We start from the raw sequence: 13,360 nt of genomic DNA on the forward strand, positions 1-13,360 counted from the left end.
TTTCTTTGCATTTTATGCAGATGTACCCAAAGTAAAAGCTCTCTCTGTCTACAACTACACTGACAGCAGTAACGAGCAGATAGTTTTGTTTAAGGTCAAGTCCATTTTTTTTTTTTTGTAATCTTTTACCCCAAGGGAGGTGGGGTTGAGAAGAAGGGGAAGATTAATATGCAGGGTGTTAGATACCCAGTACCGGCGCTAGATGGTGGGAGAGAAGGTGGTTGTTATCAAGCAACTTCTCAGGCTGTGCGATGTAACCACAGTCCACGAATGCTACTGGGAACGTTATCTCCAAGCTTACATCGGGCAGGCAGGCAGCTTAAGAAAATAAGTCTGGTGGAGATCAGAACTTCGCATCTCAGATTCCGCGCCTTACCATCGGCAATGCTTCCGACGCTCACAATCCGTTAAAACTGACAAGTTACGTCGATTTTATTGTTGCTCCGTGAACTATCTCGGGCTTCAACACCCGTGGCAGCGCTCCTTAGGATGGAGACCGAAAAGGAGCTAAGCCGATAGCGGGAGTTTAGATACGCCTACAATAGAGTGCTTTCGTTCCTTAGAAAAATGTGGGAAAGGAATACATCGTCACTCACCAAAGGGACAGGTTAGATTATGAAAGCAACTTTGTCCAATCTGAATGCCTACTATGAGTGCTAGATGGAGGCACATCTCTCTAACCGGGGTTAATCCGAAGTGTTTGATTATTTTACTTCCGTTATTTTTGCTTAACTGGTGAAAAAGCGAGATCTCAGGTGCTTGAGCCGTCTATAAGAAGATTCCTCCTATTTGGTGCAGTATTCAATTTTTCTCAGTACCGATTTGCGAACGGTGGTTGTATGAAGTTATCTGCCTAGCCCATCTGCATTTCCCAGTACCATATAGCAGTGTTTTAAACCGGTTATCAAACCAGAATTCTCTGATTTTTATAACGCGATTGCGAATCCTCCCAAGCAAGATCGTAAACAATTCTGTAAAGGCCAGTTATTCCTCAGAGCCACCATAAAAATCTTTGATATCGCATGGTGGAGTTTGAAGTTAAATTTCAGAACATTCCGAACTTATGGGCACCGCCTTGCCCTCGGGCAAAGCTCTTTTAAGCTTTCTATACATTTTGAATAAGCGCGTAAAAGCTCTCTCTGCCCATCGCTGGTTTAAAGGTAACCATTTGGAGCAAATATGGAAAGCTTTAAAAAGCTCATGCCGCCACATAGTATGTTTTGATCGTGGCCGAGTCCGAGTCCAGAAGGAGGCATTAAATCAGACACGAAAAAAACCTTTCGTGCGGGAGGAACTTTTTAAAGCTTTCTGTATATTTCATATGGCCACGCACAAAGTTAAAGCTTTCTCTGGTAGTCGGTGCACTAAATAGCAGAGAAATAAGATTATTTTAAAAAGTGATTGAAAGCTTTTCGGAAAGTCATCAATCGGTGAGCAATTATATTCTATGCCATGTCTGACGTCAGGTGTCAGTTTCCAACTGGGATCTGAAAGTTATATACATACATATCTGCACATACATATGAACGAACTTGCATGCATAAAAAAGCAACAAATACATAAATTTGTTTTCAAATACCGGTTTCCGAGTGCACAGCAAATACCAAGTTCGTAGGTAAATATGTATGTCTGTAACGCTATGCTTATAAGCGAAGAAAAACCGTGAATGTAAGATTTAATCGGTAGATCGACAACTGTTGCCTGTGTGCCATAGCAAAAGGAGGAAAGAAAATGTTGTACGAGAAGAAGAAGCAGAAAAAAGCAACAAAACTACTAAAACAAAATCTCAAAAGCGAAAAAGAAAACAAAAAAACATTTGCATTCAAAAAGCTAAATTTTGTTACAACAGCTATTGAAGATACGGCTACACACACACACACACACATCGGGCGCCTTCATTTGTCTCATATCAGGCGAGCTTGTTGTGTTGCATGTGTTAAACCGAGATTAACCAAGTGGAGCGGGATAGCGAGCCAGCAAACAGTGATCGTGCCTCAGACTCCACACCACGCCAATGCGGCATTTGAATAAAAATATATAAATTAATGCTACTATTTTACCCATATGCATTAATGTATGCAAGTATGCATGTATGCGTGCATGTGTGTGTTTGTGTGCGTTTATTCGGAATGCATGGCATTTTTTCTATTAATTAAATAAAGTAGTTTGTTTGTAAATAAATGTAGTAAATTAAAAGGTGTTTAGCGATAAGAGCACAAAGAATATTCAGATAATCTCACTGGAAGTTGATTTAATTAAAGTGTTCTCTCAACTCGACCGTATGCTTAATCAAGGCATTGTTTTGCGCCCACTGCGATTTGAACTTTCACTCTTTGAAGTGTACAAATGGACGAACATTCTTTTCTACTTTTATCTGGGAAAAAAGAGACATGTTGAAGAAGCACTTGCATTTAAGTAATGTGGCGGCAAAATATTTCTGTACTGCCGCAGCAGCCCATTCGTAACTTTGACAGTACCCAGCCGAGAAAATAATTAATTTGTTTTTTTTTATCTATGAATTATTGTTCTGCCTCAGCTTCTCCTAGAAGTGATACTGCCAAAAACCCAATAAACCGTGGATTGACTTGTCACACTTCCCCACACTCTGCATCTTAGATTCGAAGTTAAAGGTTCTTGAGCATATTGAATAAGTTCAGGGAAGGATCCGATAGCCTATCAGCAAACCAAGAAAGGTTGGAACAGATTAGCAGCTATTAAAAACTGTGCAAGATCCTTGTAGGACCACTTGAAATCTATAAAAGGAAGGAGGCCATCTTGAACAAAACCCTTGACTCTGACCGAATTGACCCGATCCTCAGCTCCAGATCAAATTTCCTACTCGTGACGATTGGAGCAGCAATTCAACGTGGCTGCACGACGACTCACTAAAATGATCGATGGTTCCAAAACACCTTACGTGTACATAGATGCGCGTGTTGTGGGACCGCACATATATATATATTTTTTTTTAAGGAAAGACGCAACAATATTCCAGGCGAAACTAGTTGCCACGCATTATTGAATAGGCAATATGCCCGAACAAAGATTTCCATAATTTCGGACAGTCAATCTGTTCTCAAAGGTTTAGGAAGCTACCTGTGTTTAGTCATCAACAACCTTTTTAGAGTGGCACAGAGCACTCAGTGATCTAACGGCCCAGAATAAGTGTCTTCCTTATCTGGGTACCTGGTCATGACGGCTATGACCTCCAAGCTAATAACAACAATGATATCAGAAAGGATCCCAAGACGTGGGTAATAGCCTGCAGTGCTAGTCAGAGGGACATCTTTACTCAAAATAGTTCATTTGCTTCGGTGACAAAATAGCTCAATCTATGCTCATGCTAAGTACCTAGAAAAAACCTAAAGACGCTACATATGTGGAGCACTAACAGGCCACTATGATCATACGAAACACCTGTTTATGCTTGGACTTTGTTATATAGACACCTGCCGATTTTGTAGTGAAATCAATGGAATCCCTTCTAGCACGAGCTCATCGTAGAGTCAGATTTTTAAAGTTGAAATAGGAACACAATAGATGAACAGCTTTATCATGGGTTTCATTTTCCCCGAACCGGTTCACTTTTCACTTTTGGTTTCCATGTATTCACTATGGGCGGCTAAAAAATGTTCATGTGAATTTTTTTTTTGTGGCCCGCATACTCGTAACCACAGCCAACTGCTGGCGCCTTTAAGCTTGTAAAGAATACAAATATATAGCAGAGAATGGCATTAAAGGGAAGCGGCACCAGTTAAATGCTGTCTGATAATCATTCTTGGAATAAAAAGTGTATTTAACTTGTCTTCCTGGCAAAATATTCCAGCGCCCTAGAGGAATTTTCTCTGCCCTCGTACTTATCAAGAAGAAGCGGCACCACTATAATGGAAGAGTGCTGGAATATAGAGTGATGTAAGGGTGATGCAGATCTTTGCCAGCAATTATTTGTGAAACGAGTGTGTTAATGCCCCAGACGATTGGTCCTACAGACTTTGGCAACCTAGTCATGGCGCGATATTCAGTTGAAAAACGCATAAAAGTGATTCAAATACCTTATGTAAATGGTCGGGTTGCATGCGTGATCTTTTCGTCAACATAACCGGCCATATGAATCAATTAAATTTGTATGCCTACAAAATTAAACTGATACAGGAACTGACGCCTAGAGACCTTTTCAGAAGTCATTCAAGAAAAAACTATCCACCCACAACGAGTCACTGTTTGGTGTGGTTTTTGGGCTTGTGGACCATACTTCTTCGAAAATTATGTCGGTAACGCAGTTACTGTGAACAGTGAACGTTATCGTGACATGATAACAAACTTTTTATGGCTTGAATTAGATTAAATGGACTTGGACAATATGTGGTTTCCACCCGACTTGCCACACAGCGCATGAAACATTGACCCTATTGCGAGCGGAATTCCCAGAATACGTTATCTTACGAAACAACGAGGTCAAATTGGACTTATTTCTCTAGGGCTGCATGAAAAGTATGGTCTATTAAAATAAGCCTGAGGCGACTCCAGAGCTGAGGAATGAGATCATACGAGTAACAAATGATGTACAGCCCGACTTTTGCTAAAAAGTCATGTCATTTTTTTTTTTTATATCCTGTTTTGCTGGAGTGGCGGGCATTTACTAAGGTAGGTTTATAGGTTCAAAAAAACAAGAATTTATAATCCAATTAGGCGATTGAAAAGGTACGGAAACACCAAAAATTCTTATACGGAGTAAACAAATTCTTATTTCAAGAACCGCGACACCGACAAAATAAAAAAATCGGGAGGACAATTTTTTTCGTAGTCACACGATTGGTACAATACACCGAAATTCTATTGAAATATTTGAACATTTTTTTAGTGATTGGGATAAAAAAAAATATTTGTGCATTCACCAAATTTTGGGCAAGTGTCCAATCGTGTCACACTGCCGTAAGAAAGTAAAGATTTAAAAATCTTAAGAACGAATAATGAAAAATTTAATCCCAGTCGCACTTTTTTAGAACAAAATTTTTCTCTGAGTGTATCTTAAACTATATGTTGTTCCTAGAACCCAGTTTAAGTTTTGGCTGAGATAGTTTTCAATACATAGAGTCGAATTTAGAAGAAAACTAAAAATTTTACGTCTGGAAATACAATATTTCTCTGTTTACAATACAAAAATTTTCAACTACTCCTTTTTGTATAATCTGTTAAGGTATACATACCTAAGTAAAAAAAATATAATAAGGTAATATCTAATGTAAAAAATATATTTAAAAAAGTTTTCTAAATACATATGAACCGAATCGAACCATAAATACTGCGTCGCATATTGGCATATTATATGTGGAGTTATTCCTTTTGAGTAACGTAAACTAAATGAAACCATAGATGTAGGTTTTCGAAATATATTGACCCCCCTCCACCTACCGGCTAACTTTTCTTGTTTTTAGTTTGTCTCTCTGACGTCAGGATTTTTTAAAAGGATTTCGAAATTTCGAATTTATAATTTATTAAAAAAATCCTTAAAAAATTCAGTGAAATGTAGAAAAATAATGTGGCTAAAAAAAGTTAAAGTTTTTTGACTCACAGGGACAAATAGGCATTGAAAATGTCCTTTTAATTAATTTTATTTTTTAAGCCAACACAGTTAGACAAAAGAAATTCGAAGATATGGTCGCGTTTATATTAGTCCTTAGCAACATATATATTTTTTTGAATAAATACAATTTTCAAGGATATTCTAGGATACAATTTTAAAAGGACATTTTCGATACCCATGCGTCCTTATGCAGAATTTCCTATTTTATTTAACACCCATATTCTCAATTGCACAAAATTTTTTAAATATTTTTTTTTTTAAATTAAGTTATCATAATTTCGAAATTTCGAAGACCTTCGCAAATATATCAGGGGTATTCTCTGAGTTTTGCGAAGCCCTTGCACGGTGTACAGATTGCATGGTGAAAACCGGTTTCCGTATGGGACAGCTTTGCAAACCGTGCACTGGCAACGGCTTTGCAAGACTGCGAAAATACCCCTATTGTCTTTTTTGTGTGTAATATTTACTGTCGCACGGCGTAATATACATATAGTACACTTGTACATAATCTGTATGTACATTCCAAATATGAATCAAATCGGACTATCGGTTTTCAAATATATCGACTCCTGCGCCACCTAGCGGGTTATTTCATTTTGCTCTCTGAGCTAAGTTGGAAGTTTAACGTATCTAGCTCTTTGGGAAGTTGGTTACAAATTTATTTTTATTAGATTTAAAGATTTTACCCAACAAACATGCACACATACATAGCAAGTTAAATAAGAGCTTGTAAAAAATAAGAAGGGCTTTCCATTGTACACACATTTTTAAGTAGGTTAGGGATTTTTTTTTTTTAAATCAGCTATTGTACTTTCAAATATTCCCACAATAAGTTATCCACGGCTAAGCCTAACACTTTTCCCCCATTTACATTGTCAGCAACAAAAAACAAAATGACAAAACATAGCCGTAGGTGTGCCCAAAGTATGATGCTTTAGATTGCCTGTAGTACATTATCAATTCCTACAAAAAAATCTATGTTTGTACAATGTACAATGTACATTCAAAAGCGTAGAATCCACTTCAAGTGAATGAAATGAAATTTAAATTTAGCTATTCATATGCAAATCTAACATTATGTTAAAGAAAACTTTTAATCGAATTCTTAACACACGAGCGAATCAGATTTAACTAAGTGTGGGATTAGCGGGATTTTATTTACTAATACCTAAATATGTATATGCATGTATTTATCTATGGAGATACTTGCGTAGATGCAAGGCGAAATTTTCTTTTGTGATTATCGGAATTAAGCTAAAGTTGATTTAAAAATTTGTTTGTATACTTTTTCCCCGCAAGTGATCTAAAAGAGGCATCCTGCAGGCATTCTTCTTCTTCTTAAATTGGCACAATAACTGGTTGTCGGTTTGTGCTGAAAGCAGGTCCTGCAAGCATTAGTGGTCGAAAACTTTAATTGAAATGTCTCGCGTGTAGCCGCAACGAAATTAGAGAAAAGTGTGTTTGAGACACAGCCAACAACCAACCAACCATTCCAATATCCTTTCGCATTTTAAAGCTGCCTTTTGCAAACGCCCCTAGGCTGTTTTCAACTGACTTCCTTTCGTTAGAATGTCATTTTCGCACAAACACAAGCACAAAAGGCGGCACGCCGATATGTACAAGTAGAAAAACAGATACGTATCTATCTAATGTTAAGCGTAAACGATGAAAAACTACTATGCAGACACAGACGTCACCAACTTAATGCTGGCGAAACAGAATTCGTAAACAGAAAACTGAAAATTTTCGGACATCACAGCATAGCAAACACAGATAGCGCAAGGCACAGGGCAAAGATGAAAAATGTTGGAAATAGGAAAAGGCAATACAACAAAAGGCAAAGGGCAATGAGTACATAAATAGGAAAACAAAATATATACAACAATAAATATGCAGCCGCAATGTCGCATTTCACTATGACTAAATGAAGTTGGTTGCTTGCTTGCTTGGTTGGATTAACGCAGAGGGGTGTCCTGTGGCTGCTGGCCAAAACTCCAAACTTCGCGAACGCTATTGTGAATACCTACGCCGCTCAGCAATTGAGCAACCGAGATGAGAAACGGATATGCGCGCGAGATTTCACTCAATCGACACTCGTCAGCCATTAGTGAAAAAGCATCGCGAGCGAGGCAGAGAGCAGCTAGTAATTTACTATTTTACATACATACATATGCACATATAAATATAGGTGTGCATGAGTGCACAAATGATGTGGTGCAATGGTTGCGGCAATGCCAGTGGCAGCAACAGACGCAGCCGTAGCCGCAGATGCGACGATGGATTCCTAATAAAAATAAAAAAAAAAAACAAAAAAAAAACATTGCAACTTGCAGCTTGCTTGCAAAAGCAGGCAACAAAGTAAAGCAAAGTTGGGAATAAGCAGTGTTTGCGAATACTAGTACGAGTACGAAAAAATCAACCAACGAAAAGTAAATAACGTTTTTGACCCATACTATGTAAATACAAATATGCAAGCAGCCAGCCAGGCAGGGCACTTAAGCTGTCACCATTCTTTGTGGTTCATGCCATTTGTATATTTGCGCTACGATTGTTTTGTTGTTAGTGTTGTTGTAGACATCCTCAGCTCATAAATTACGCAGATAAACAATATAGTATTCATACATACATACATACATACATATATTACACCTGGCTGTTCTCACTCAAAGTTGTAATTAAACAAAATTATAGAAATGGAAAGAAGCAACTGCGTATAAATATACATATGTACATACATACATACATACATACATATATATGTACATAAATATGAGAAAAAGAATCAAATCAAAGGTAGCTTGCGTGCAACAATTAATTAAAAAATCATAGAATAAACAATTAGAATGTCGCAGGAATGCACGCGCGTTCATACATTTGTACATACATATGTATGTAGGTAACTTTGCAGCAAAGCAAATACATATTTAAACACATAGAAAGGTTCATACGTGCTTTGTTGTTGTTGTATGCACCAATGTATAGATAGCATTGAACTCACATTTAGTTGTTCTCCGATATATCCTTTTTCCTTTCCAAATATGTATGCAAGTATGTAGGTACTCCCAATTTTTCGCTAGCACCAAGCACAGCAGCACAATTTCCAGCAGCTTTTTTGTATGTGTTTATTTGTGTGAAGTATATTCACTTCCTACTTAACACTTTTACAATTTAATTTTTCATATTTTTCACAAATCGTTATGTACATAAAATCTGGTAGGGGCAATGCAGCTAAATATTTTTGTAAAATCACACAGCATTTTTCACAAAAAATTTTGCACCTTTCACTTCACACTTTTTTCCACTTTTGGGTTTCTACCCATTTATATGTGTGTGTGTGTGTGTGTGTGTGTGTACGGCTCTGGCTTTGCCTTCTCGTCGTTAATTTCGTGTACGCATCAGATCCACATCATCAGGAGTCACATAGCACACCATACAAAAGCAGCAAGTCGTGGTGTTCGTCGTTGCCGTCAAAAACCAAAAAAAAAAAAACAAAAAAAAACGCACACAAATAGGAAAAATAAGCTCAAGTTAAGTGTATATTCGACGGCTTAGCACTTTCAACTCGATTTAAAATTTACTATACATAAATGCCCTGCATTTGATATTTATTAACTTTTCGTGCATGAAGAAAATTCACGTTACAGGAGTAGATTTTCCCATAGCCAAATTAATTAAATCAACTTCGCTCTTTGTGTATGTGTTTGCTTCGTGCATTCATATGTATGTACACTTAATTTCTGGTTAAAAACTCAGGTTTGTCACAAAACCAACGAACGCGGCACTTCCGTTTACACATTCTTTTCCGTTGCGTGCTCAAAATCAACTGAAGTTGCAAGTTGTGAATTGTGAATAATTTCAGTTGGTGGCTGGTTGAGTGAGTGAGTGTGCTGTTGGCTGCGCTGTGCGCGCAGAGCAAGTTACTTATTTGAGTGAAACTGCTGGGCCCTATTGGACGCAATACCTAAGTGGGCATCATGTAGTTGTCGTTGAAAGGTGGCGGGTTGGTAAATTTATTGCAATACTTGTTGGTGCACACAGTGTGCAGCAATGTATTGCACCTTTGTACTGCATGGAAATAAATGGAAAAGTTTAATGCAAATTAAGAAAATGCAGGAACTTTTTTTATGAAAAAGTTAGCGGATATCTGCTGTAGGAGTAAGTGAACCGGAAGTGAACTATCACATATCGTCACCTGGGTAAAATATTGTCGTATGTTACTTTCGGCAGGGTTTGGTTTTGGGAATTGCGATTTCTCAAAAATGCGACAATATCTAGATGTTCCCCCAAAGTCTCGGATAATGTTATTATTATTATTTTTAGTACGTCGGATATACAGTCACACAGAATGTGCTCTGAGGTTTCCTCCGCCAGCCCACAGAACCTGCAGTCCGTCTTTACAGAAAGCCCAATTTTGTTCAGATGGTACCTTAGCTTGCAGTGTCTAGTCAGGTAGCCTGTAAGAATCCTAAGACCATCTCGGCTGAGTTCACCGAGTCTTTCTGAGTTCCTCCTGGAAGGAGTTATGAGTTTCTTTGATTGTCTCATTCCCTTTGACTTACGCCAGTGGGCAGCAATCTGCGATTCCTCCGAACTCCCTAAGCAGTTTTGCAATCCCCTAGATGTACCACCGAAAGGCTCGGGACCATGCATTCGCGTTTGGGCTCCACGTTTTGCGAGATAGTCAGCCCTTTCGTTGCCTTCAAACCCTTCATGCCCAGGGACCCACCACAGCGTAACTCTATTGTGGGCTCCTAGAATTTTACAACAGTCCACAAGCCCTGATGTCGTTCTAAATGAGTCTAGGGCCCTTAGTGCTGCCTGACTATCCGACATATTATTTATTCTGGCCCCGTTTGTCCTTCTCCGAAGACATTATCGAACACAGACTTCGATTGCGAAGACTTGGTTGGGTATGAGCCCATTGGGAGACTTTTCTGGCACCTTGGTCCGTGCACGCCTGCCCCAGTACTCCCGTCTTCCATCTGTGATCCATCGGTATACCTTACTTCGAACCCTTTGTCAATCATAGATATTATCGCTTTACAACAATCCCTTTCAGGAATTCTGATGTTGTAGGGCTTGTCAAAGGATAATTTCGGTAACATGATATCTGTGAGCTTGATAGCGGAATCATCCAGAAAAGGCTTGAGAACCTCCAAGTGGCCCTAAAGATCCCCACTCTTCATGCCGATTACATTGGGCAGCCATAGGGCGCTCCAGCAGGTCTCCTTTTCTATCAGAATGGATAGAGGAGGAATGCCTGTAATTATACCGAGGACTCCTGTGATGGCCACACAGATCAAGCGGTGTAGCTTGCTGAAGGAGGCATCCGCACTTTCTTGCATTGCTTTTGGCCACCAGGCCAGTGCCGCATATGTGACAACAGGTTTCACGACCGTACTGAAAGACCAATACGTTAATTTTAGTGATATTCCCCAAAGTTTTGTCATGGAGTCTCGGGCAGGCATAAAACGTCCTTGTAGCCTTGTTGGTAACGTTAAGGAGATGTGAGTTCCAATTGAGGCTTTTGTCCAGAGTTACCCCTAGATGCTTCGCCTCTTCTGAGAACTCAATTTCTGTCCCTGCCAAGGTGGGTTTAGTCAAGTTGACTTCCTTCCTTCTTTTGGTAAATGGGACAGCGGTGGACTTGTGCGGGTTTATTGACTATCCCTTTGAAGCACACCAGGAGCTCACGAAAATTCTTAAATTATTTTATTTTTATTGTTTATTGTTAATTATTTTTGGGTTTATGAAGGATTTTCTTTAGTAAAATTTTGTCTTGTGTTAAATTTTTCAACAATTTCGCAGCCACTTTGTATGACGTACCACAAAATGTGTTGCAAATTTGTATTAAATTTGTACAAAATATTTCGTAAACTAAAAAAAGGATCCAAAAAATGGATGACGTCATTTGAAAGATCTTGACTAGGTTAGTAATGCAGTCATTATTAACTCAATTTGTACTAAATTACGAATACAATTTTAGTCAGTATCTTGTAAACTAAAGAATATATCCAAAAACTGATAACACCAATCGAAAGACCATATTTTAGGATATACAACTGCATCTATATACAGTTTGTATGTTAAGTCATTTTAAGAAACCGTGGAAACAAGATTGAGCGAATTCGCGCCAGTTGCTTATCCCGAGTGCAGGCAAGTTCTTCTGCACTTGGTCCTTCCTTTTTGTTCGCGGGCGCCCTTGCTTTCGTTGGCCACCCATGGGTGCGAAGTCGAACAATCTTTTCATCGTCACCATGCGTACAACTAGTCCAAGCCAACGCAATCGCTGTACCTATTTTTATGCGCTTAACTATGTCCATGTCGTTAAAAGCTCATACAGCTCATCATTCCATCCCCTCCTATACCCGCGAAGAACGTCCATATAGAAAAACGGACATGATGAGAGACTTGTAGAGCGTAATTTTTGTTCGTTGAGAGAGGGCTCTGCTTTTCAAATGGCCTGCCGAGCCCAAAGCAGCAGCTGTTGGCAAGAGTTATTCTTCGCTTGATCTGCAGGCTGGCGGTTTTGATCCTAGGTAGGAAAAGTCCTTCACTACTTCAAAGTTATAGCTATTAACAGTGAGTGACGTGTGTCCCGGAAGGTGTGGACTCTTTATATGTTGCCATGTTTTACAGTGAGGTATAGCCGTTTTTCTGGTTATGCAGTTAAAGTTGGACGGTTATACACCACCCCTCCCAGCGATGAGTTGTGCGCTGGGCTTGGGACCTATCACGTAAAAATAGGTTCCAATGAAAAGACGGTACTATTGTCTACTATTATCGGTGAGATTGACTCGACAGCAAGCTATTCAGTGTGGTCATCAGCGACGGTCCAAACTAGCACAGAGACGAAAAAATCGGCAACTTGTGAAAATGTGCCTGTGAAGCGGCTATTTCAATGGTGAAGGTTTCGGCAAACAAGTGCTTTGCGGTGTCAAGAGGTGGAAGACGCGGAACACGTCATGTCTTTCTTCCCACTTAAAAAAAAAAAAAATAAATAAAAATAGATGCAGTATAGCATCCTTTACAAGTGATCCATTGCAGCAGACAACCTAGTTGACATCACTAAATATGGACACTGTAGCAATACACCAGAAGCTAAGACGAGAAGATGTTAGCCGAAGCGACAATGCGTGAAGGTGGGCTGTTCCAAGTTGATGCAACTTTTCAACAGACTGCATCAGGACTGCAAGTAACCTAAAGCGCAGCGCGCAAACCATCTCCCGTCGAAACAAATAACAGCAGTACCGGTTGGATTGGCACTCAGACGGTAGGAGATTTAGTTTGGGTTAAAACCCCACACTGACTGAATTTGGCTTTCGATACTTCCTCTTCGTAAAAACAAAAAATAAAATAAAATAATTCAGGAAGGCTCCTCTGAACCAGTTAATTTCCGATGCTTTAGTGATTCGCGGAAGGTGGCGCGCGGACACTAAATTGGGGTCTACAGTGGCAACCAAGCAGCCCCCAGATCTTGAAACCCGTTCGTACCTTCTAAGAATTCTCTAGGTATATAAGTTGAAGTTCAATTCCATTGAATAATGCAATGAGTTTGAACTCATGTGGCTGCTGCGACAAGGGGTTCAAGGTAACGAGCTGGCTGCTGACTAGGCGGGTGGCGAGTCATTAGGAATCGTTTCACGTGTTTTCCGAAAATTTTAGATAAGGTAGTGCCGGGCATTCCCTTTCAAATAGATCAGATCCGCGGGGATGACGTCAACCACCCTATATGTACATATATCTTGCTTTGAGGAAGACGGACGAGGACAAAGG

At 39.3% G+C, this 13,360-nt stretch overlaps 1 protein-coding gene across 10 annotated transcripts in view; it reads right to left on the bottom strand.

Moving 5' to 3' along the window:
• Positions 1-9,397, bottom strand: part of LOC118744725 (protein slit-like) — a 64,473-nt gene extending 55,076 nt beyond the window's left edge. For 2 of the 10 annotated variants that reach the window (XM_036477961.1, XM_036477957.1), the window contains exon 1: positions 9,227-9,397. The gene's annotated coding sequence lies outside the window, so the exon portion shown is untranslated. Of the gene's footprint in view, positions 1-8,582; positions 8,813-9,197 lie in introns of those variants that run through there. The other 8 variants (XM_036477960.1, XM_036477956.1, XM_036477966.1 and 5 more) reach the window with 7 other exon arrangements.
• Positions 9,398-13,360: the final 3,963 nt, after the last annotated feature.

Source organism: Rhagoletis pomonella, unplaced genomic scaffold (genome assembly GCF_013731165.1).
Source record: "Rhagoletis pomonella isolate Grant_MI unplaced genomic scaffold, Rhpom_1.0 Rhpom_scaffold_00008, whole genome shotgun sequence".
Taxonomy (NCBI): Eukaryota; Metazoa; Arthropoda; class Insecta; order Diptera; family Tephritidae; genus Rhagoletis; species Rhagoletis pomonella.